The 27,227-nt window shown below is 42.1% G+C and overlaps 1 pseudogene; it reads left to right on the forward strand.

Annotated features, from left to right (window-relative positions):
• LOC140734009 (eukaryotic translation initiation factor 4E transporter pseudogene) overlaps nt 1-26,826 on the forward strand; it is a 40,045-nt pseudogene extending 13,219 nt beyond the window's left edge.
• Nucleotides 26,827-27,227: the final 401 nt, after the last annotated feature.

The following is a 27,227-nucleotide window of genomic DNA, read 5'->3' on the forward strand; positions in this document are numbered from 1 at the left end:
TCAGATACTGAGACCAAAGGATCATCGGGAGATATGGAGTGGCGTGATGTTTCCTTCCTGTCCTAGTAGTCAAAGCAAGCATAGAAAACATTGAGCTCATCTGGAAGCAAAACTCTGCTGTCTCCTTTGTTGCAAGATTTAGCTTTGTAGGAAGTTATAGCATTCAAACCCTGCCACAGTTGTCGAGCATCCCACATTGATTCCAGAACAGAATTTCCACTTTGTCCAAGAGTTTGCTTTCTGGAGATCATACCTGCACTGCTTGAAGCATTCTTGATCTCCAGACTTGAATGCCTCTGATCTGGCTCTCAGCAGGTTCCAGATTTCATTGTTCATACAGGGCTTCTGATTGGGGAAAACCCTGAATAATTTTGTGTGGACACACTCATCGACAGCTGTTTTAATGAAGTCTGTAACCACCCTAATGTAGTCATTCAGGTCCTCAGATGAGTTCTTGAACACAGCTCAGTCTACTGACTCAAGGCAATCTTGTAACCATTCCTCAGCCTCTTGCAACCATCTCTTGATCTCTGGAGCCCTGCTCTTTACACTCTGTCTGTATTCAGGTAGCAGGGGATTCAATTTACCAAAATGCAGACTTGGGAAGGGATGATTGGCATTCCTTATCAGAATGTAGCAGTGGTCCAGTGAGTTGGGGCCTCTGGTGCAACAGATGATGTGCTGGTGATAACTGGGCAGGTTTTCTTCAAAAAGGCCTAGTTAGAGTCACTCGAAATGAGTTTCTTGTTTACAGACAATGTCGTGCAGTTTTGCAAATGCTTGCTTAAGGCTGTTGGCGATATGTAAACTGTGGTCAGGATTATGGAGAAGACAATTAAATGTAGACCATTCTCCTGAGGCAAATAGAATGGTCTACATTTAATTGTTAGTTGTTCTAATTCAGGTGAACAAGAAATCAACATAACCCCACCCTCCATGCACCAACAAGAATTGACTAAAAAGCATATGCCACCACCTCTTTTCTTACCAGTATTCAAGAGTCAATCCGTTCTGAAAATCATAAAACCTTCTGGTTGGATAGCTTCATCTGAAGTATTCACCATTAACCAAGTCTCATTGTAACAAGCAAGTGAGATCTGCCCCATCTGCTACTGATACAGTAGCCTTGCCCTGAGATTGTCAAACTTATTTTCCAGTGACTAACAAGATGGTAGGCAGAGGAGGTCTCAACCCTCTGCTCTTGAGCCTGGTTTGGATCCTGGCTCTCCTGCTGCGGTTTTGGCTTTCGCCTTGGTGTTGACCCTTAAAAATGGCATTATTTAAGGGTTCACATTTAACTACACTGCACTTAACCTTCAAGCGTGAGATCTGAAGATCATTGATGTAATTTCATAGTCTACTGGAAGAGGAAATTTACATGCTGCATTTTGCAACAAAAGTAATTCTAATCTTAAAATGTGTCCTCTCTGAATTAAGTAATCACTTCCCATGGGAGGAATTAGTTCCAGTATATCTTCTTTTATCATTCTAAACGTAGATCATTTCTCCAACCACAACATAAAGCACAAAAAGTGTTTCAGCGTCCCTTTGTGCACATCTACCTATTCAGAGTGATATTCCCTTTCAAAGATGTTTCACATGATTTACTTTTTACTGAAGGTTTACAATCACTAACAATAGGAAGGATCAAAGAAAGTTAAAAACATCTGTCAGAACATATTCAGTAAAGCCATAAGAAGTACCAACAGGAATAGGCCATTAATCTGCGTGGTCATTCAATAATATCATGACTAATACAAGCTCCTGCTCTTTCTGCACAACCCCAGACTTTTTTTTGATAACAAATATGTGTATTTTAGTTTTTAATATTGTCAGGGATTTGGCCACCACTTCAGGAAATATAAGAGAAGAAATTCATCATCTCAATCTTGGGTGTAGTTCTCCCCTAACTGCATGAGTTTCCAATAAGAAGGGAGTAGAGGAGCAGAGAGCACAGACTCAGAATAGAAGGACATCTCTTAAGGATAGAGTTAATGAGGAATTTCTTTAGCCATGGTATCTATGGAGGCCAAGTCACATGATGTATTTAAAGTGGAGGTAACAGGTCCTTAATTAGTAAGGGTGTCAAAGGTTATGGGGAGAAGGCATGAGAATGGGGTTGAGAGGAATAATAAATCAGCATGATAGAATAGTGGATCAGACTAGATGGGCCAAATGTCCTAATTCTAATCTTATGTCTTAGATCAGGGGACACAACCTCAGAATAGCATGTCCATTTAGAATGGGCATGAGGAAGAACTTCTTTAGCCAGAATATGGTGAATCTGTGGAATTCATTGCTACAGGTGGCCATGGAAGCCAAGGTTTTGGGCATACTTAAGGCAAAGATTGATAGATTCTTGATTAGTCTGGGCATGAATGGATACGGGGAGAATTCAGGAGATCGGGGCTCAGAGGGAAATGGATCATCCATGCGAAATGGTGGAAAAGGCTCAATTGGCCAAATGGCTTTATTTTGCCCCTATATCTTATGCTGTTATGGTCTAATACCATCATCAGAACAAGGATCTGATATTGTGATGATAACTAGACTCATAAGTTTCCAGTGAAAAACTATAGCTGTGATTCATGTTTGCATCAAGCAGTCTGTCACGTACACAGCAACTGTTGTGACCTGTGGACAACTAAGTGTCAGGAAGTCATATAATCAACATTACAATTTAACGTTGCTTCTATTATTCATTTGGAGAAATTGCTGTGTTTGAACAATGTATCAAGAGTTGCAGTCCTCTGTCAAATGTTGGTTTACTTCTCTGCCTTGAGTTTTAGTCCTGCATTTCACAGAGATTTCTCTCTGTGAAAATGGTAATAGAGTACAGTACAGCACAGCACATGCCCTTTGAGTCACGAGAAAGTCACAAACTTTTTACCTCCTTTAAAATCGTCCAACTCTTCCCTCCTACATGGCTCTCCATTTCTTTCAACCATGTGACATACTCATCCACTCTATGACAATATTATTGCAATATTATTTCCATTTAGAGTGGTGTAACATATGGCCTAATTCTGCTCCTATGTCAAACGGTCTTACGGTTTTATATTATGCCCCGTAGTCCCAAAATGTTCCATGAGGGAAACATGCTCCCAGTAGTTACCATGTAAGACCTTAAAGAATACATGCAGTTATATATGAATGTGCACAGTATACAGAGTAAGGTACATGAACTTGTAGCACAGTAACAGATTGGCATGTTTATTGTTGTGGGCATCATGGTTGAAAGAAGATTATAGCTGGGACTTTAACATCCAAGGATACACATTGTGACAAAAGGGCAAGCAGGTAGGCAGAGGGAATGGTGTGGCTCTGTTGGTAAAATTTCAAATTAAATCATTAGGAAGCTGACATAGGATTGGAAGGTGTAGAACTGTTGTTGGTAGAGCTGAGGGTAAAAAGGGTAAAAAGACTCTGAAGGGAGTTATAGCCAGACCTCCAAACAGAAGCAAAGATGCATTCTACAAATTACGGGAGATAGAAAATGCATAGTCACGATTGAGAAAATCAGGTTGGTGATGGATCCCAAGAGGGGGAATTTGTAGATTGCCTGCTAGATGGCTTTTTAAAGCAGCTTGTGGTTGAGCACACTAGGGGATCAGTTATTCTGGATTGAATGCTGTGCAATGAACCAGAATTGATTTAAGAACTAAAGGTCAAGGAACCCTTGGAGCCAGTGATCATAATATGATAAAATTCACCCAGCAGTTTGAGAAGGAGAAGCTAAAGGGAGGTGTATCAGTATTACAGCAGGAAATTACAGAGGCATGAGAGAGGATCCAGGCAAAATTGACTGAAAGGGAACACCAGTGTGGATGATGCAGAGCAGCAATGGCTGGAGTTTCTGGGAGCATTTCAGAAGGCAAAGGATAGATACATCGCAAAGAAGAAGAAGTATTCTACTGGCAGGATGAAACATCAATGGCTGAGAAGAGAAGTCAAAGTCAACATAAAAGCCAGAAGAGAGGGCATATTATAGAGCAAAACCTAGTAGGAAGTTAGAGGATTGAGAAGTATTTAAAAAAACCAACCGAAAGCAACTAAAAAAGTCATAAAGAAGGAAAAGATAGAATACGAAGGCAAGCCAGCCAATAGTATTAAAGAGGATAGCAAAAATTTCTTCAGATGTGTAAAATATAAAAGAGACACAAGAGTAGATATAAGACCACTGGAAAATGATGCTGGGGAGGTAGTAATAGGGAAGAATGAAATGGTGGATGAACTGGATAAGTATTTTGCATCAGTCTTCACTGTGGAAGATACTTGCAGTATGCGAGAAGTTCGAGAGTGTCAGTGGGCAGAAGTGAGTGAAGTTGTCATTTCTAGAAGAAGGTGCTTGGGAAAGGTCTGAAGATAGATAAGACACATGGACCAGATGATCTACACCCCAGGGTTCCGAAAGGGATCGCTGAAGAGATTGTGGAGGCATAGTAATGATCCTTCAAGAGTCAATGGATTCTCAGATTCAGATTACAGAAGACTGGAAAATTGCAAATGTCACTCCACTTCAAGAAGGGAGTGAGACAGAAGCAAGGAAATTATAGGTTATTTAGTTTGACCTCAGTTGTTGGGAAGATGTTAGAGTCAATTGTTAGGATGTGGTTTCAGGGTACTTGCAGGCACATGAGACCACAGGCCAAAGTCAGCATTGTTTCCTTAAGTGTAATTTTTGCCTGACGAATCTGTTGGAATCTTGCAAGCAGGATAGACAAAGGAGAATCAGTGGATGTTCTTTACTTGGATTTTCAGAAGGTTTTTGACAAGGTGCTCCGCATAAGGCTGCTTAACAACTTAAAGGCCCATGGTATTACAGGAGCAATACTAGCAATGGATCGAGCATTGACTGATTGGCAGGAGGCAAGAGTGGGAATAAAGGGAGTCTTTTCTGGTTGGCTGCCGGTGACTAGTGGTTGTTTCACAGGGGTCTGTGTTGGGACCGCTTATTTTTACCTTATTTATCAATGATTTGGACAAATTTGTGGACAATATGAAGGTAGTGTTCAGGAACAGGTAAAATGACTTAGACAGATTAGGAGAATGGGAAAGAAGTTGCACGTGGAATATGGTATCAGGAAGTGTATAGTCCTGCACTTTGCTAAAAAGAAATAAAAGGGTAGACTATTTTATAAATGGAGAGAAGAGTTAAAAAATCTGAGGGAGAAAGGTATTTGGAGTACTCGTGTAGGATTACTTAAAGGTTAACTTGCAGGTTGACTTGGTGGAGAGGAAGGCAAATGCAATGTTTGCATTCATTTCCAGAGGACTAGAATATACAGTATACATGTAGTGTCGCAGCATTATAAAACACTGGTGAGGCCTCACTTGGAGTATTGTGAGCCCTTTATCTTAGAAAGGATGAGCTGACATTCGAGAGGTTTCAAAGGAGGTTCTCAAAACAGATTCCGGGATTGAAAGGCTTATCATATGAGGAGCATTTGCTGGTTCTGGCCTGTACTCACTGGAATTCAGAAGGATGAGGGAGGAATCTCATTGAAACCTATTAGATATTGAAGGGCCTCAATAAAGTGGATGTGGAGAGGATGCTTCCTATGGTGGGGCAGTCTAAGATCAGGGGACACAACCTCAGAATAGCATGCCCATTTAGAATGGGCATGAGGAAGAATTTCTTTAGCCAGAATATGGTGAATCTGTGGAATTCATTGCTACAGGTGGCCATGGAAGCCAAGGTTTTGGGCATACTTAAGGCAAAGATTGATAGATTCTTGATTAGTCTGGGCATGAATGGATACGGGGAGAATTCAGGAGATCGGGGCTCAGAGGGAAATGGATCATCCATGCGAAATGGTGGAAAAGGCTCAATTGGCCAAATGGCTTTATTTTGCCCCTATATCTTATGCTGTTATGGTCTAATACCATCATCAGAACAAGGATCTGATATTGTGATGATAACTAGACTCATAAGTTTCCAGTGAAAAACTATAGCTGTGATTCATGTTTGCATCAAGCAGTCTGTCACGTACACAGCAACTGTTGTGACCTGTGGACAACTAAGTGTCAGGAAGTCATATAATCAACATTACAATTTAACGTTGCTTCTATTATTCATTTGGAGAAATTGCTGTGTTTGAACAATGTATCAAGAGTTGCAGTCCTCTGTCAAATGTTGGTTTACTTCTCTGCCTTGAGTTTTAGTCCTGCATTTCACAGAGATTTCTCTCTGTGAAAATGGTAATAGAGTACAGTACAGCACAGCACATGCCCTTTGAGTCACGAGAAAGTCACAAACTTTTTACCTCCTTTAAAATCGTCCAACTCTTCCCTCCTACATGGCTCTCCATTTCTTTCAACCATGTGCCATACTCATCCGCTCTATGACAATATTATTGCAATATTATTTCCATTTAGAGTGGTGTAACATATGGCCTAATTCTGCTCCTATGTCAAACGGTCTTACGGTTTTATATTATGCCCCGTAGTCCCAAAATGTTCCATGAGGGAAACATGCTCCCAGTAGTTACCATGTAAGACCTTAAAGAATACATGCAGTTATATATGAATGTGCACAATATACAGAGTAAGGTACATGAACTTGTAGCACAGTAACAGATTGGCATGTTTATTGTTGTGGGCATCATGGTTGAAAGAAGATTATAGCTGGGACTTTAACATCCAAGGATACACATTGTGACAAAAGGGCAAGCAGGTAGGCAGAGGGAATGGTGTGGCTCTGTTGGTAAAATTTCAAATTAAATCATTAGGAAGCTGACATAGGATTGGAAGGTGTAGAACTGTTGTTGGTAGAGCTGAGGGTAAAAAGGGTAAAAAGACTCTGAAGGGAGTTATAGCCAGACCTCCAAACAGAAGCAAAGATGCATTCTACAAATTACGGGAGATAGAAAATGCATAGTCACGATTGAGAAAATCAGGTTGGTGATGGATCCCAAGAGGGGGAATTTGTAGATTGCCTGCTAGATGGCTTTTTAAAGCAGCTTGTGGTTGAGCACACTAGGGGATCAGTTATTCTGGATTGAATGCTGTGCAATGAACCAGAATTGATTTAAGAACTAAAGGTCAAGGAACCCTTGGAGCCAGTGATCATAATATGATAAAATTCACCCAGCAGTTTGAGAAGGAGAAGCTAAAGGGAGGTGTATCAGTATTACAGCAGGAAATTACAGAGGCATGAGAGAGGATCCAGGCAAAATTGACTGAAAGGGAACACCAGTGTGGATGATGCAGAGCAGCAATGGCTGGAGTTTCTGGGAGCATTTCAGAAGGCAAAGGATAGATACATCGCAAAGAAGAAGAAGTATTCTACTGGCAGGATGAAACATCAATGGCTGAGAAGAGAAGTCAAAGTCAACATAAAAGCCAGAAGAGAGGGCATATTATAGAGCAAAACCTAGTAGGAAGTTAGAGATTGAGAAGTATTTTAAAAAAACCAACCGAAAGCAACTAAAAAAGTCATAAAGAAGGAAAAGATAGAATACGAAGGCAAGCCAGCCAATAGTATTAAAGAGGATAGCAAAAATTTCTTCAGATGTGTAAAATATAAAAGAGACACAAGAGTAGATATAAGACCACTGGAAAATGATGCTGGGGAGGTAGTAATAGGGAAGAATGAAATGGTGGATGAACTGGATAAGTATTTTGCATCAGTCTTCACTGTGGAAGATACTTGCAGTATGCGAGAAGTTCGAGAGTGTCAGTGGGCAGAAGTGAGTGAAGTTGTCATTTCTAGAAGAAGGTGCTTGGGAAAGGTCTGAAGATAGATAAGACACATGGACCAGATGATCTACACCCCAGGGTTCCGAAAGGGATCGCTGAAGAGATTGTGGAGGCATAGTAATGATCCTTCAAGAGTCAATGGATTCTCAGATTCAGATTACAGAAGACTGGAAAATTGCAAATGTCACTCCACTTCAAGAAGGGAGTGAGACAGAAGCAAGGAAATTATAGGTTATTTAGTTTGACCTCAGTTGTTGGGAAGATGTTAGAGTCAATTGTTAGGATGTGGTTTCAGGGTACTTGCAGGCACATGAGACCACAGGCCAAAGTCAGCATTGTTTCCTTAAGTGTAATTTTTGCCTGACGAATCTGTTGGAATCTTGCAAGCAGGATAGACAAAGGAGAATCAGTGGATGTTCTTTACTTGGATTTTCAGAAGGTTTTTGACAAGGTGCTCCGCATAAGGCTGCTTAACAACTTAAAGGCCCATGGTATTACAGGAGCAATACTAGCAATGGATCGAGCATTGACTGATTGGCAGGAGGCAAGAGTGGGAATAAAGGGAGTCTTTTCTGGTTGGCTGCCGGTGACTAGTGGTTGTTTCACAGGGGTCTGTGTTGGGACCGCTTATTTTTACCTTATTTATCAATGATTTGGACAAATTTGTGGACAATATGAAGGTAGTGTTCAGGAACAGGTAAAATGACTTAGACAGATTAGGAGAATGGGAAAGAAGTTGCACGTGGAATATGGTATCAGGAAGTGTATAGTCCTGCACTTTGCTAAAAAGAAATAAAAGGGTAGACTATTTTATAAATGGAGAGAAGAGTTAAAAAATCTGAGGGAGAAAGGTATTTGGAGTACTCGTGTAGGATTACTTAAAGGTTAACTTGCAGGTTGACTTGGTGGAGAGGAAGGCAAATGCAATGTTTGCATTCATTTCCAGAGGACTAGAATATACAGGATACATGTAGTGTCGCAGCATTATAAAACACTGGTGAGGCCTCACTTGGAGTATTGTGAGCCCTTTATCTTAGAAAGGATGAGCTGACATTCGAGAGGTTTCAAAGGAGGTTCTCAAAACAGATTCCGGGATTGAAAGGCTTATCATATGAGGAGCATTTGCTGGTTCTGGCCTGTACTCACTGGAATTCAGAAGGATGAGGGAGGAATCTCATTGAAACCTATTAGATATTGAAGGGCCTCAATAAAGTGGATGTGGAGAGGATGCTTCCTATGGTGGGGCAGTCTAAGATCAGGGGACACAACCTCAGAATAGCATGCCCATTTAGAATGGGCATGAGGAAGAATTTCTTTAGCCAGAATATGGTGAATCTGTGGAATTCATTGCTACAGGTGGCCATGGAAGCCAAGGTTTTGGGCATACTTAAGGCAAAGATTGATAGATTCTTGATTAGTCTGGGCATGAATGGATACGGGGAGAATTCAGGAGATCGGGGCTCAGAGGGAAATGGATCATCCATGCGAAATGGTGGAAAAGGCTCAATTGGCCAAATGGCTTTATTTTGCCCCTATATCTTATGCTGTTATGGTCTAATACCATCATCAGAACAAGGATCTGATATTGTGATGATAACTAGACTCATAAGTTTCCAGTGAAAAACTATAGCTGTGATTCATGTTTGCATCAAGCAGTCTGTCACGTACACAGCAACTGTTGTGACCTGTGGACAACTAAGTGTCAGGAAGTCATATAATCAACATTACAATTTAACGTTGCTTCTATTATTCATTTGGAGAAATTGCTGTGTTTGAACAATGTATCAAGAGTTGCAGTCCTCTGTCAAATGTTGGTTTACTTCTCTGCCTTGAGTTTTAGTCCTGCATTTCACAGAGATTTCTCTCTGTGAAAATGGTAATAGAGTACAGTACAGCACAGCACATGCCCTTTGAGTCACGAGAAAGTCACAAACTTTTTACCTCCTTTAAAATCGTCCAACTCTTCCCTCCTACATGGCTCTCCATTTCTTTCAACCATGTGCCATACTCATCCGCTCTATGACAATATTATTGCAATATTATTTCCATTTAGAGTGGTGTAACATATGGCCTAATTCTGCTCCTATGTCAAACGGTCTTACGGTTTTATATTATGCCCCGTAGTCCCAAAATGTTCCATGAGGGAAACATGCTCCCAGTAGTTACCATGTAAGACCTTAAAGAATACATGCAGTTATATATGAATGTGCACAATATACAGAGTAAGGTACATGAACTTGTAGCACAGTAACAGATTGGCATGTTTATTGTTGTGGGCATCATGGTTGAAAGAAGATTATAGCTGGGACTTTAACATCCAAGGATACACATTGTGACAAAAGGGCAAGCAGGTAGGCAGAGGGAATGGTGTGGCTCTGTTGGTAAAATTTCAAATTAAATCATTAGGAAGCTGACATAGGATTGGAAGGTGTAGAACTGTTGTTGGTAGAGCTGAGGGTAAAAAGGGTAAAAAGACTCTGAAGGGAGTTATAGCCAGACCTCCAAACAGAAGCAAAGATGCATTCTACAAATTACGGGAGATAGAAAATGCATAGTCACGATTGAGAAAATCAGGTTGGTGATGGATCCCAAGAGGGGGAATTTGTAGATTGCCTGCTAGATGGCTTTTTAAAGCAGCTTGTGGTTGAGCACACTAGGGGATCAGTTATTCTGGATTGAATGCTGTGCAATGAACCAGAATTGATTTAAGAACTAAAGGTCAAGGAACCCTTGGAGCCAGTGATCATAATATGATAAAATTCACCCAGCAGTTTGAGAAGGAGAAGCTAAAGGGAGGTGTATCAGTATTACAGCAGGAAATTACAGAGGCATGAGAGAGGATCCAGGCAAAATTGACTGAAAGGGAACACCAGTGTGGATGATGCAGAGCAGCAATGGCTGGAGTTTCTGGGAGCATTTCAGAAGGCAAAGGATAGATACATCGCAAAGAAGAAGAAGTATTCTACTGGCAGGATGAAACATCAATGGCTGAGAAGAGAAGTCAAAGTCAACATAAAAGCCAGAAGAGAGGGCATATTATAGAGCAAAACCTAGTAGGAAGTTAGAGGATTGAGAAGTATTTTAAAAAAACCAACCGAAAGCAACTAAAAAAGTCATAAAGAAGGAAAAGATAGAATACGAAGGCAAGCCAGCCAATAGTATTAAAGAGGATAGCAAAAATTTCTTCAGATGTGTAAAATATAAAAGAGACACAAGAGTAGATATAAGACCACTGGAAAATGATGCTGGGGAGGTAGTAATAGGGAAGAATGAAATGGTGGATGAACTGGATAAGTATTTTGCATCAGTCTTCACTGTGGAAGATACTTGCAGTATGCGAGAAGTTCGAGAGTGTCAGTGGGCAGAAGTGAGTGAAGTTGTCATTTCTAGAAGAAGGTGCTTGGGAAAGGTCTGAAGATAGATAAGACACATGGACCAGATGATCTACACCCCAGGGTTCCGAAAGGGATCGCTGAAGAGATTGTGGAGGCATAGTAATGATCCTTCAAGAGTCAATGGATTCTCAGATTCAGATTACAGAAGACTGGAAAATTGCAAATGTCACTCCACTTCAAGAAGGGAGTGAGACAGAAGCAAGGAAATTATAGGTTATTTAGTTTGACCTCAGTTGTTGGGAAGATGTTAGAGTCAATTGTTAGGATGTGGTTTCAGGGTACTTGCAGGCACATGAGACCACAGGCCAAAGTCAGCATTGTTTCCTTAAGTGTAATTTTTGCCTGACGAATCTGTTGGAATCTTGCAAGCAGGATAGACAAAGGAGAATCAGTGGATGTTCTTTACTTGGATTTTCAGAAGGTTTTTGACAAGGTGCTCCGCATAAGGCTGCTTAACAACTTAAAGGCCCATGGTATTACAGGAGCAATACTAGCAATGGATCGAGCATTGACTGATTGGCAGGAGGCAAGAGTGGGAATAAAGGGAGTCTTTTCTGGTTGGCTGCCGGTGACTAGTGGTTGTTTCACAGGGGTCTGTGTTGGGACCGCTTATTTTTACCTTATTTATCAATGATTTGGACAAATTTGTGGACAATATGAAGGTAGTGTTCAGGAACAGGTAAAATGACTTAGACAGATTAGGAGAATGGGAAAGAAGTTGCACGTGGAATATGGTATCAGGAAGTGTATAGTCCTGCACTTTGCTAAAAAGAAATAAAAGGGTAGACTATTTTATAAATGGAGAGAAGAGTTAAAAAATCTGAGGGAGAAAGGTATTTGGAGTACTCGTGTAGGATTACTTAAAGGTTAACTTGCAGGTTGACTTGGTGGAGAGGAAGGCAAATGCAATGTTTGCATTCATTTCCAGAGGACTAGAATATACAGTATACATGTAGTGTCGCAGCATTATAAAACACTGGTGAGGCCTCACTTGGAGTATTGTGAGCCCTTTATCTTAGAAAGGATGAGCTGACATTCGAGAGGTTTCAAAGGAGGTTCTCAAAACAGATTCCGGGATTGAAAGGCTTATCATATGAGGAGCATTTGCTGGTTCTGGCCTGTACTCACTGGAATTCAGAAGGATGAGGGAGGAATCTCATTGAAACCTATTAGATATTGAAGGGCCTCAATAAAGTGGATGTGGAGAGGATGCTTCCTATGGTGGGGCAGTCTAAGATCAGGGGACACAACCTCAGAATAGCATGCCCATTTAGAATGGGCATGAGGAAGAATTTCTTTAGCCAGAATATGGTGAATCTGTGGAATTCATTGCTACAGGTGGCCATGGAAGCCAAGGTTTTGGGCATACTTAAGGTAAAGATTGATAGATTCTTGATTAGTCTGGGCATGAATGGATACGGGGAGAATTCAGGAGATCGGGGCTCAGAGGGAAATGGATCATCCATGCGAAATGGTGGAAGAGGCTCAATTGGCCAAATGGCTTTATTTTGCCCCTATATCTTATGCTGTTATGGTCTAATACCATCATCAGAACAAGGATCTGATATTGTGATGATAACTAGACTCATAAGTTTCCAGCTGTAGCTATAGCTGTGATTCATGTTTGCATCAAGCAGACTGTCACGTACACAGCAACTGTTGTGACCTGTGGACAACTAAGTGTCAGGAAGTCATATAATCAACATTACAATTTAACGTTGCTTCTATTATTCATTTGGAGTAATTGCTGTGTTTGAACAATGTATCAAGAGTTGCAGTCCTCCGTCAAATTTTGTGATACGAATGAGATTCAAAGCTATAGGCAGATTATCATTAATGGCCTAATAAATAGACAGTGAAAGCGTGGATTCGCTCTATAACAAGAAATTGCTCTTTAGGGTATATTTTCTGATTATAGATTACCCAAGTAATTAAAGCTAATAAAGCTAATCTCTCCTTTGTTGCCATTTTTCCCACTTAGTTAAACTTGGAAGATTATAATTTTACTTCATTATGGAGCATAAAAGGAGAGAAGCTTTGTTGCAATATTTCCTGCTTCTGATTAGGCAATCCCTCAGGCTTGAGGAGGATTTTTTCCACTCTAAATTTGTGGATCCTGAGGTGACTAACCAGCCAATCTGGGAACTGCTGACTCTTCCCATAGGTGAGCCTGTGGAGGTGACAATGGTTGTGGTTGGTGGTGCATGTGGCTGGGTATAGTTTGCGAGCTAGTGTGTTCTTTCCATCACACAGAATGCTTCTATGTGTCGACAATGCATTGCCTTGTGGTTCCCTACACTATTCCCATTTTTCTTTTTCTGCGAAAATACAGGATAAAATTTCAAATGGATTTATCATGTGTACATCAAAACATACAGTGAAATCGAAAATTTGTGTTAACAGTGCAAATACACTTGCCAATGTGCTGGACAATGGGGGTGCCCCACATCATATTTGGGAGAACAACACGCAACACTATAAAACAACACAACAAAACAACAACATCAGAACAAGAGCTGTCCCTCCCATCCATCCATCCATGCACATACACAATCCTCTAACCCAAGGACAGACCCTCTTTGGCCTCCGCTTGAGACCCAAACTTGTTTAGTCATCTTACTTGTCTAGGAGAAACTGTGGCAAAGGTTGTCTTGATTGATTCGGGATGTGAAGGAGTTATCTTATATGAGAAGATTAAGTGGATTTGTCTTACACTCACAGGATTTTAGAAAGATCTTTTTGAAGCATGTATATTCTGGAGGGGTTTGGCAGCGTGGATAGTGAGAGTATTCCTAGTCTGGTAATTTGCACCAATGTTCTCTGTCTTGGATTCCCTTGTATGTGAATCTAGAACCAAAGAGCTTTGATGTAAATCAGGGTGATTCATTTAAAATTTAGATGTGGCACAATTTAATCTCTAAAAGTATTGTGTATCTTCTGAATTCTATACCTAGGGAACTCTCAATGCTGAATTGTTCAGTTCTTTTATGGATGAGACAGTATTTTGTACATTAAGAGAATCAACGGTGCTGAGTATTGGGCAGGAAATTGAAATTGGGATCATATCAGATCTACTTTAATGTTGCAACATGCTCAACAGGTTGTTTGGCCAAATCCTGCTCAACCCATCCTTCAGGTCTTAATGTTCTGGACTCAAAAGTTATTCAACTCTTTTTGAGAGTTGAAATCAATTAAATACACACTAAATAGATCTCACTGAAAATAATGATTTTTGGATAAACTATAACCAATTTAATTCATGAGATGTGCAAAGTGTAGCATGTCAGGAAGAAAGAGATCTTGATATAATTGTTTCCTGAACTCTGTCACTCATGAGTAAGAACAGTCTAGATTAATAAATTACAATCTTTATCATTATTTGCCTGGTCTTAACTCAGCTAGGTCAAGGTGACTAATGGTTGGCCAGTTGGTCCATCAACTAAGCTTCAATCCTGATCTCTGTCCCAGGATACTGATGGACTTTTACCGCTGTACCATTGAGAGCATACTCACCACTGCATCTCAGTGTGGTATGGCAATTGTCCTGAATCGGACCGCAAAGCACTCCAGCGTGTGGTGAAAACTGCCCAGTGGGTTATTGGTACCCAATTGCCCACCACTGAGAACATCTACCATAAACGCTGCCTGGGAAAAGCAAAAAGCATTATCAAGGATGCAACCTGGTTTTGTTACAGCCCAGATATAAATCAATTGTGATGAGGCATCCCACTACCACACGCTCTTTTAGGAAGTGGACTCCTGAAGCTGAACAGGCCCTGAGAGACTGCTTCGGTACTACTAACTGGGATGTACTGCAAGGGGGGCTCTGTGGAGGTACTGCAAGGAGGTCACTGAATGCACAACGGACTATATTAACTTTTGTGTGGATGCCGTTGTCCCTGTTAGAACTGTTCGCTGCTATCCCAATAATAAGCCCTGGATCACTAGTCACATCAAAGGCCTCCTAAACCAGAAGAAGAGGGCCTTTAAAGATGGTGATCGGTTGGAGCTTAAAAGAGTTCAGAAGGAACTCAGAGTACAGATAAGGGGGGCAAAGGAGCAGTATAGGAGGAAGCTAGAACAAAAGCTGCAGAAAAAAAGCATGAAGGAGGTGTGGGATGGGATGAAGATCATCACCGGATGCGGTGCAAAGCGGGGGGCGAACATAAGTGGAGATGTGGAGAAAGCGAACCAGCTGAACAACTTCTTCAACAGGTTCGACAGCTCAATCTCATCCTCACCGCAGAAATCCACACCAGGCTTACTTCCCTCACAGGAAAATAGCCACTCACAGGAGACCTTGCCCACGCCCAGGATTACAGCTGCACAGGTGGAAGGTCAACTGAGGAAGATCTGTACCAGCAAGGCGGCTGGACCGGATGGAGTTTCCCCACGATTACTGAGGGCCTGTGCGACTGAGCTGGGAGAACCACTACAGCGCATCTTCAACATGAGCCTGGAGCAGAGAAGAGTACCCAGACAGTGGAAAACATCCTGTATTGTCCCGGTACCAAAGAAACCACAACCAAAGGAGTTGAATGACTTCAGACCTGTTGCCTTGACGTCGCACGTGATGAAGACCATGGAGCGGCTGATAATACAGAATCTGAGGCCACAAACCAGGCACGCCCAGGATCCTCTTCAGTTTGCGTATAAGGAGAAGGTGGGAGTGGAGGATGCTATCACGTATTTGCTGCACAAATCACTCTCTCACCTAGAGGGGGTCAGTTGTGCTGTGAGGATTACATTCCTTGACTTCTCTAGTGCCTTTAACACCATCCAGCCCAAGATCTTAAGGCACAAACTAACGGAGATGGGAGTAGACTCTCACATGGTGGATTGGATAGTGGACTACTTGACAGATAGGCCTCAGTATGTGCGGTTGGGAGACTGTAGGTCTGACACGGTGGTCAGCAGCACAGGGGCGCCGCAGGGAACCGTACTCTCTCCGGTCCTGTTCACCCTGTACACATCAGACTTCCAATACAACTCGGAGTCCTGCCATGTGCAGAAGTTCGCTGATGACACGGCCATAGTGGGGTGTGTCAGGAATGGACAGGAGGAGGAGTATAGGAAACTGATACAGGACTTTGTGATATGGTGCAACTCAAACTACCTGCGTCTCAATATCACCAAGACCAAGGAGATGGTGGTGGACTTTAGGAGATCTAGGCCTCATATGGAGCCAGTGATCATTAATGGAGAATGTGTGGAGCAGGTTAAGACCTACAAGTATCTGGGAGTACAGTTAGACGAGAAGCTAGACTGGACTGCCAACACAGATGCCTTGTGCAGGAAGGCACAGAGTCGACTGTACTTCCTAAGAAGGTTGGCGTCATTCAATGTCTGTAGTGAGATGCTGAAGATGTTCTATAGGTCAGTTGTGGAGAGCGCCCTCTTCTTTGTGGTGGCGTGTTGGGGAGGAAGCATTAAGAAGAGGGACGCCTCACGTCTTAATAAGCTGGTAAGGAAGGCGGGCTCTGTCGTGGGCAAAGTACTGGAGAGTTTAACATCGGTAGCTGAGCGAAGGGCGCTGAGTAGGCTACGGTCAATTATGGAAAACTCTGAACATCCTCTACATAGCACCATCCAGAGACAGAGAAGCAGTTTCAGCGACAGGTTACTATCGATGCAATGCTCCTCAGACAGGATGAAGAGGTCAATACTCCCCAATGCCATTAGGCTTTACAATTCTACCGCCAGGACTTAAGAACTTTTTAAAAGCTATTATTAATGCTTTTTGAGATAGTGATTTAGATGCATATCATATTCTTTACTGAGTTAAGTATTGTATGTAATTAGTTTTGCTACAACAAGTGTATGGGACATTGGAAAAAAGTTGAATTTCCCCATGGGGATGAATAAAGTATCTATCTATCTATCTATCTATCTATCTCACCCTAACCATGGACTTTTTACTCTCCTCCCATCTGGTAGACACTACAGGAGCCTCCACTCCCGCACCAGCAGGCACAGGAAGAGCTTATTCCCTGAGGTTATGACCTTGCTGAACCTCATATCACAGCGCTAAACAGTATTATGCCCATATTGTACTGTCTCAGTACTTTTATATTTGTGTGCTGTAGCACACTTTTTATTCACGGTTATTTTGTAAATAACACTATTTTTTGCATTTCTGGATAGATGCTAACTGCATTTCATTGACTTTGTATCTGTACTTGGCACAACGACAATAAAGTTGAATCTAATCTAATCTCTGGTGCTATTTATGGGGAGTTTCCCTGTTCTCCCTGTGATCACGTGAATTTCCCCCAGGCCTTTTGATAGGTTAATTAATAATTGTTAATTTGATAGGTATATTACCACGGTCGTTGACAGGAGGATCAAAGGAGAATTGATTGGCATTTGGGACAGAAATTTACAGGGGAATAATTGAATGAATGGACTGATGTTCCTTGAACTAGCATAGCCAATAGGCTGAATAGCCTTATTCTATGTATTAGGGATTCATGAGGAAAGATATACGAGAGGGATGGATCTATTTGGCCACTCCAGTTCTCTTCATTAAATTAATGGTGACAGATCAATATCAGCAGAGTAGTATTTTTTAATGATGGTTTATAATTAGATGGCTAGCACTCCATACATTACTCAGGGTCTAAACAACTAAAAGCAACAAATTATGCAAATACAACAACAATAACAAAAATAATAAATAAGTAATAAATATCAGGAACAAGTTAGTTAATCCATGTTGTAGTGAGTGAAATTGTCCAACCCAGGTTTGAATTTAACATTTGGCCATTTATCCTTTTAAATGTGTGATTAGCAAAAGGCAAATAGACAAAAAAAAATTAACAAGAGCTGCTTTGACAGAACTGAAGAGTCAGTCCCCGAAGGAAAGATTATTTAAAGTGTTTGTACGGTATATTTACAGATGGTTAATTACACACTGAATCAGCTACACAACTTTAGTCTTCAAATGTTTGTGGTTAATATTTCACTGATCTGCTTCACAGAATGTGTAAGTGGTCCTTAGTAATATCTAAAGAACTTTAAGCTAATTTATTCCTTAATGCACAAAAAGAATCTAGTTCAGAGTAGTTTCTTCACAACAGCCTTCCCTCTGTCCCATTCATCTATTTCTGCAAATATGCTGTTGCAGCATTTAAAAGCAAAATACTGGAAAATGGAAAACTGGAAATATACAGCAGGTGTTGCAGTATTTATGGAGGGATGAATAAAGTTAACACTTCAGCATTTAAAATTTTTGTCTAAACTTCTGAATTGTTGAATTTCTCCTATCTTTCCAATTTATCCTGCCAACTGTTCTATGTTCATGTTGCTGCCAAGCTTCCCTGTGTGTTACACACTGAATGTAATGTGAGAAGGCATTCTGGGTCATTGAACAAACAGCTACACTTTGGTTCCTGTGTGTTATTCAGGGCCACCCAGCTTCCCAGTACCACAAACATAGCTGGCGACGTGGTGACAAATTCTCCTGCGATATTTATTGTTTTGTTTCCATCATTAAGAAAAGTCCAAGTGAAAGAAAAATGGGTGAGTGAAAAGAAGATACCGCATGCCATGAGAAGTGTGGTGAGTGAAAAATCTGAGGGGAGCGAATGAGAACAGGATGGTAAAATAAAACAAGTAAGAGAGGGAAAGAGAGACTGATAAGGTTAGTTAACTTTCTGGAGCATAATTGTGTCTGAAAATGGTGACAATATTTGGAAGTAAGGAGTCATATGACCAAATGACAGAGCAATGGAGTTCATATTGTTATGATCCCAGCCCCCTCCTTTGTGAGAATCGCAAGAGCCCTAGTGAAGGGGGGGTCAATGACCCAAGAGAAGAGAGAGATACGTGCGGTGTCCCTCGTTTCACGGCGAGGCAAAAGCTGGCTACTGTGGTCATTGTCTCGTGGAGACACCTTTGTGAATTGGGAACTGTACTATGTGTATACCCTCAGGGCAACATGGGTGGAGAGACGGAGAGAGATTGCATCATCCCAACCTGATTGACATCTGAGACCCCGTGAGTTCAGATAAAAGAGAGGTTGTAAAGACGGCCCCCCCAGACGCACCAGAAGACACGCTAGAAATCCTGTGACAGCGTTTAATAGCGACAGCCGGTGGGGGGGTTCGTGTGCGTCTTTTCCTTGCCTGGGATTGGCGACCTCACCACGAAAGAACGGCTTTAGCTACAAGAGAGGCCACAAGTGAACGGCCACTCCCCAACGAGACTCCGACGGATCGAACTCATAAAGGTTGGAAAAAACCCGCCGGGTAACTGTTTCATTCTATACCTATCTCTCTCTATCTCCCACAAAGTGCACCACCGCGACACCCAAAAGACGGCAGCTGGTGGAACTGCCGTGACCGCAAGAGACTTTTAGATATACATCGGACAATATATATAGTACCCCTAGACAACGATAGAGCTTATTTCTTATTGATTATTACTATACCTGCGCTTTAGATTGAGTATTGACGACGTATGTTATCTGAATGTTTGTATTAACCTTACTTTTGTGCCCCTTTATAAATAAAAACGTTTAAAAATGGTACCATCAGACTTCAGCGGACCTCTCTATCTTTGCTGGTAAGTGATCCAGTTACGGGATACGTAACAATATACTGAAAGATTTAAGTATTTTGCACAGTTAAATCAAATTTCAGATGATATTCTGACTGTAATGGGTGCAAAATTTTTTTAATTTGTTATAAGCCTTATGAGGACATAGTTAAAGTCTTCAAGAAATACAATGCATATGAACCTTTGATCATTGCTGACAGGTTTGGATTTCATTAAAGGAATCAAGAGGAAGGTGAGTCTATTTCACAATTTGTCACGGTGCTGATGGTGAATTTGGGGAATCACTGTATGACATGTTACACAATAGACTCGTATGTGGTCTGCATAGTGAAGCAATTCAGAAGCATTTGCCTACAGAACACAGAATAATATTACAGATGGTAATTGAGATTAGTACATGTATGGAGATGGCAGCTAAAGAAACACAGCTATTAAGCATATCTTCCCAAGTTCATAAAGTTTCTACTGATTTTAACAATTTGACGCATACTGGCAATCAATGTTACCATTGCGGTAAAACTGGTCTTTCAGCAAAAGAGTGTCTGTATAAGGATTTAGACTGCCAAAGCTGTAGCAAAAAGGGACACACTGAACATGCCTGGAAAAATAAAAAAAGACTCTGCCAACCAAAAACAAAAAGAAACATATAAACAAGATGGTGCATGCTGAGGATGGACTGGGTGACTGTCACTCCGGATGAAGAAGCTTTGCATGTTTATCTGTTTCAGGACACAAAGACAACTATTGGATTACCCAGTGGACAGATGGGGCCACAGTGAAACCAACATTGGTGACACCAGTGCTCTAAGTTGATTCCAGAGTTATTGAACATGTTGGTCAATGCAGTCACTGTGAAACTGCCGGAGTTTTAGGAGCAAAATGCCATTGCTTGGTTTGTACAACCCGAGGCCCAATTCACGCTATGAGAAATCACTGTCAACAACACCTAATTCTACTATGTGGAAGCATCACTTGGAAACTCCATGGCTGCAAGAGTGGTCAGTCTACTAGAACACCTGCCTGAGCACGATAAATACTGATTACTGAAAACTCACTTTTTATAAACTTTTGGACGATTGGAGTCTGAGCGCACCAAACAGTTGCTCTCCTTACTCGGCCTCAGCAATGCTCAGCTGTCGGAGCTAATGGACCACATGATGTCTCTCCTGGGAAATCATCAACCTTGTTTTAGTTTTAAAGAGCTCTACGTGTAGAAAATACCTGATCAAGTTCACTTAGCCCTCACTAATGCACTCGTGAAGGACTATAGGGAACAGCCTAGGATGCTTGACAGTCTACACTCAGCCAGGCAGCGGAGCATTATTCCCCCACCTTTCTCTACCTCAATAAGCCCCCAACAATAAGGAAGTCTGCGGCTGTGAAACAGATGACGTCAGGCCTGTGCTTTTGCCATGTTCATTTGAGTAAGAATGCTAGGATGTGCCAACTGCCTTGCAGCTTTGACAGCGTCAGCGCATTTAGACATCAGAGGTCTGTGAACTCTTTTGGTTCCAGCTGCCAAGGACGTCTTCTGTTCATTATGGACACCTTTCAGGGAGATGCTTCTTATGCAATGTGGGTGCTCAAGTGAGTGTGCTGCTGGCATCACCTATTGATGAGAAGGCAAACAGCAAAGAAACCTTGCTGGAGGCCTTGATGGCAGCAAAATCAAGACTTACGGGACACGACTGGTGACGCTCTGCTTCAGTGGGCGATGATACACATGGGACTTGGTGTATCCTGGCTGAAGTGGCTAGACTTCTGCTCTGTGTAGATTTACTTGTGCCCAAGGACTATTAGTCAATCTTAAAAACTGTTGACTTGTGGGTTGTCAAGGACTTTGGGTTGTTACCCTGCTCCACCAGTAAGTTGCCCACAACAACTCTGTCAAGTGCATGCACCACTGCATGTGAGTTTACTCGACTGCTGGGTGAATTCCCAGACCTCACTGAGCCCACATTCTCCACTACAGTCACAAAACATGGAGTCAAACACCACATTCCCAAAGCTGGCCTGCCAGTCCATGCACGTGTGCATAGGCTAGACCCAGAAAACTGGCAACCATGAAGGCTGAGTTTGAGAATATGGAAAGGCTTGTCATTGTACACAGGTTGAGTAGCCCAGGACTTTGACTCTCCACATGGTCCCTAAGTCTGATGGAGGTTGCCGCCCATGTGGCAATTACCAATCTCTTAATGAGGCCACCATTATCCAGTCCCATACATCCTAGACTTTTTGGCATGTTTAGCCAGAAAGTTATTTTGTTCCAAAAGTCGATCTGCGTCGAAAATGCCACACGTGAAGCTGCTAAACAAGATAAGAGCCCATGGAATTGTGGGAAAGTTACATACGTGGATAGAGCGTTGGTTGATTGGCAGGAAACAAACAGTGGGAATAAAGGGATCCCATTCTGGTTGGCTGCTGGTTACCAGTGGTGTTCCACAGAGGTCTGTGTTGGGGCCGCTTCTTTTTACGTTGTATAGCAACGATTTGGATTATGGAATAGATGGCTTTGTGGCTAAGTTTGCTGATGATACAAAAATAGGTGGAGAGGCTGGTAGTGTTGAGGAAACAGAGAGTCTGCAGAGAGACTTAGATAGATTGGGGGAATGGGCAAAGAAGTGGCAAATGAATTACAATGTTCGAAAGTTTACGGTCATGCACTTTGGTAGAAGAAATAAATGGGCAGACTATTATTTAAGTGGGGAGAGAATTCAAAGTTCTGAGATGCAACAGGATTTGGGAGGCCTCGTGCAGGATATCCTTAAGGTTAACCTCCAGGTTGAGTCGGTGGTGAAGAAGGTGAATGCAATGTTGGCATTCATTTCTAGAGGAATAGAGTATAGGAGCAGGGATGTGATGTTGAAGCTCTATAAGGCACTGGTAAGACCTCACTTGGAATACTGTGTGCAGTTTTGGGCTCCTTATTTAAGAAAGGATGTGCTGACATTGGAGAGGTTTCAGAGAAGATTCACTAGAATGATTCCGGGAATGAGAGGGTTAACATATGAGGAACGTTTGACTGCTGTTGGACTGTACTCCTTGGAGTTTAGAAGAATGAGGGGGGACCTCATAGAAACATTTCAGATGTTGAAAGGCATGGACAGAGTGGATGTGGCAAAGTTGTTTTCCATAGTGGGGGAGTCCAATACGAGAGGACATGACTTGAGGATTGCAGGGCGCCCATTCAGAACAGACATGCAAAAGAATTTCTAGCCAGAGGGTGGTGAATCTATGGAATTTGTTGCCATGGACGGCAGTGGAGGCCAAGTCATTGGGTATAGTTAAGGCAGAGATTGATAGGTATCTGAGTAGTCAGGACATCAAAGGTTATGTTGAGAAGGCGGGGGAATGGGACTAAAGGGGAGATTGGATCAGCTCATGATGAAATGGTGGAGCAGAATCGATGGGCCGAATGGCCGACTTCTGCTCCCTTGACTTATGGTCTTATGATCTAGTCAGGGGCTACTATCAGATGCCTGTGTGCTTGGAGGACACTTCCAAAATGGCTGGCCTCTGAATTTCTGCACATGCCATTTGGGCTGAAAAATGCAGCAAAGTCTTTCCAATGGCTGATGGACTCTTAAAAGACTTAGATTTTCTTTTTGTTCACCTGGATGACACACTTGTCGCCAGTGCATCCAAACCTGAACACATATCTCATCTCCACACAGCATTCGAGTGCTTAAGCTAACATGGATTGATTATTAACCCTGCTAAATGTCAGCTTGGATTGTCAACTATCTCAGCCATTGCATCTCTGCAGAGGTGTGAAACCCTTCCCATCAAAAGTAGCTGCTAATATAGATTCTCACTGCCCTGCACTGCTAAAAAACTACAAGAGTTTTTAGGCATGGTGGATTTCTATCACTACTTCATTCCACTTAAAGGCAATATCCCTAACCAAGTGTTTGACTGGTCAGCAGACTTGACCAGGGCATTTGTTGATACCAAATGAGCTCTTTCTATCCAACCCTACTGGCACATTCCCTCCCCAACACACCCATAGCCATTACTACTGACACTTCAGACCATGCTGTGGGTGCTGTGCATGAACAGTTGGTTGGAGGAGTGTGGCAGCCACTTGCCTTCTTCATCCAGCAGCTCCACCTCCCCCCCCCCCCCCCCGAAAGGAAGTACAGCATTTTAACTGTCAGCTTTTTGGTCTCTATCTTGCTGTCTGTCAATTTTGTTTTTTTCTAGTGGGTCACCATTTACAGCGTTTATTGATCACAAACACCTTCTGCATCTGATCGCCAAAAAAAACCTCAGACCCTTGGTCTGCTTGGCAGCAATGCTAACTAGTCTACCTACCAGAGCTGACAACTGATATCAAGGGGAGAAATAATGCCATGGCTGACCACCTCTCATGGCTGATTAACTCTCATGGCTGGTTGTTAATGCATAAGTGTTGACAATGCCAGCATGGCATTGAGGTCCAGGCTTAATGAACAGCAGTCAAGAGTCTGCGATTGGCTGACATTAGGTTCAGTGAAGCTGGGGTTACTCTCCTGTATGAAGTCTCAACCAGTCGATCTTGCTCCATAGTGCCCGCAAACTGGAGGTGGACTGTTTCTAACTTCATACACGGCCTCCCTCATCCAGCTCGAAGCTGTCATAGAAACTGGTTGCACTAAAGTATGTGTGTCACGGCATTAGGAAGGATGTGCATGTAGACTGTAGCCTGTGTGGAGTGTCAGGGTGCAAAAATTAACTGTCATGTTCAGGTGCCATTGGTGCCTTTTGAGGTCCCCAAGCGATGGTTTGACCATGTCAATGTGGACTTTGTTGGTCCTCTTCCCCCTCCTGTGGTTTCATGCACTTCCTTACCATGGCAGACCATGTCACCAGGTGGCCAGAGGTCATCCCTCTACCATTGTCAACGGCTGCAGACATGGCTCGGGTGTTCATCAGCACCTGGGTTGCTCGGTTTAGCACCCCATCTGATATTTCCTCTGATCGCAATCACCAATTCATATCAGATCTCTGGACTGGTGAGTGTTGGTATGATCGTCTCATATGGATTTTGCTGGGACTCAAAACTGCTCCAAAAGAGGATCTGCAGTTGTCTGTGGCAGAGTTAGTATACGGGCAGCTGTTACAAGTGCCAGGTGATTGTATTCCTGACCCCACGACTGACTGTTTGGCCTCTCAGTAGTGTTCCACCCTCCTCAGTAAATTCAATTTCTTTTCACCTTCCATCATGGTGTACAGCACACTTGGGTTCCTGTTTACCTAAATTCCACATTGTTTTTGTCCACCATGATGCACACCAACATCCCCTTAGGCACCCTTATGATGGTCTGTTCTGCATTTTGGAATGGCGAGAAAAGACTTTTATCATAAATAAGAACGACGTTTCAGGCTGAAACCCTTCATCAGCCCAAAACGTCGTTTTTATTTATTTCCAGCATCTGCAGATTCACTCGTGTTATCATAAATAAGAGGTGTTTTGGTGACTGCTTTAAATGAATCCATCAACATTTGGAGGATTCTGCTACCATGTCCCAGCTGTCACGACATGACCATGAGTGTGTCAGCACTGAGCCAGAGAACTCTGCTGCTCCTCCACCCATGGAACATAAGAACCAAGCTGGGCAGTTAGTCTGAGCTCTGGACAGGCTTACAATGCTGGTTTTAGTGAATTCTAGTGGGGCCTATGTAGTGTAATTTAATTGGTGGAAACGTACAGAATTCACAACCACTGACATTGGGTTGGGGTTCACCTTAAGCAGCTGGTCTGACATGATGAGCTAATTACATAAAGGGCATTTACCAGCCTTTGTGCTCATTGCTTTGGAGTTCAATAAATGAATTGTACATTTTTTTTTGTCAGCCTCATGGTTTATTTGTGAGAACCTACAGTAAGAACAAAGAAGGACTATGCTTCAGATTTGAAGAGAGTAGATCTCAAGCAAAGAATTGCAGATCCATGAAAGAGAATAAAGGATTTCTTGATGTTGTACTCAGTCCTCTGTGCCGAAGCTTCAGAGGTGGCTACATGTGATCAATTACTCCGATAGTCGATGACCTGGAAGCCCATTGGAAAGTAGAGATTGAAAATATTCATCAGTTGGGTTGCCAGCAGAGAAATAAAAATGGACACATTTTAACATCAAGAACCTTTGATCAGGATAGCAGAGACAAAGTCTTGCATGACAGAGATGTTAGAGAAGGAAGGGAATGACACTACAAGGAAAAGCACTTTAGGAGAGAGTTTGGTGATGGCAAATGTGTTTTGGAGAGTGGATGCAAATGTGATTTCTCTACGGAAGAACCATAATAGTTTTCTGCTGGACTCACTGGTCAATCAGAAACAGTAGAGCTGACAGGCTTTGTTGATAAAGTGCTACTGAAGGATTCAAGATGGGCAAAGAGGTGGAGGATTTGATCAGAAACCCCTAAAAAAGGTAGAGAATGGAATGCAATGGTGCTGCCCAATTAGAGATTGCTACTGATTTTGCATCAGAAATTGACCAAGAAGTTCCACAGGAAGCAGTCCTGCCTGAACACTCACTGGGGGATGCTGACTTCAATGGGTTCTTCAACATGGAGAAAACTGTATCTGCACTAGCATCGATGATTGAAGAAGTTCTCGATGAAGGATCAGTGTCATCCAAAGGGTTCAGTCAATCGTTTTCAAGTAACTTAAGTAGATCAGGCATGAGATAACTTCCAGTAGCCCACCTGAAGAACTTGAGAGACTTGCTGGTCTGGTGCAGAGAATCCCAACTCGTATTTTACAGCATGCAAAATACTTTGGTCTCTTCCACATGAGGAGATAATAAGGAGGTTAATAAAAAGAATGAAAGATCTAATCCTAACCCCCAAAAAATAAAACTGGTGTGAAAAGCAAATGTGGATGTCAACCACTGTTGGTCAGTCTCACTGTCAACAAGGAGAAATGAAAAGAGAGTTCACAGACTGGAGTGGTTTTGTCCATGGAAGAGGCAGAAGCTGAACTGTAAGGTTTCAAAATGGAATATGAGTGGAATCTTTCTACACCAGTCATGGCGGGAAATCAGGAACAGACTAACTGCCTTATCTGGTCCTAAACAAATTAAAAAAAGATGCCGATATGATTGTTTACAAGAAGCTAGTTAACAGTATGAAGGCAAGGGGAACCTTGCCTTTGCAATCAAAAGCCCCTGAAATTCTACTGTCTCCATAATGCGACATCCATCCCCAGATATTCTAGGTGACCTGCTTGGCACCCAGAATCATCTCATGCCAGTGTTTAATCAACAAGAACACTTGTCCTCCATTACCTGCATTTTCTGAGGTGCCCCTGTGTGTATTTAATACTTGAGTAATATTGTAAATGTGTTTGGCTAAGCATTCTTTGTTGTTTACATAATTCAATACAGGTTATATGTAAAAGTATGTGAATTGCACACCACATCATAACTGCGCACTTCGCTAAAGCAAATATAATACTAAGACATATCTCCCAGCTCTATGTCTTTACATTCAATTAGTTACATTAGAGAACAAAACCATGGTAATGAGGAAGTTTCAAACAAACCTGAGATGGCTGTTGAAATGCAGTTAGATGATTGAGTTAAAAATAAA

The sequence above is a fragment of the Hemitrygon akajei genome, chromosome 10 (genome assembly GCF_048418815.1).
Source record: "Hemitrygon akajei chromosome 10, sHemAka1.3, whole genome shotgun sequence".
In the NCBI taxonomy this organism is placed as follows: domain Eukaryota; kingdom Metazoa; phylum Chordata; class Chondrichthyes; order Myliobatiformes; family Dasyatidae; genus Hemitrygon; species Hemitrygon akajei.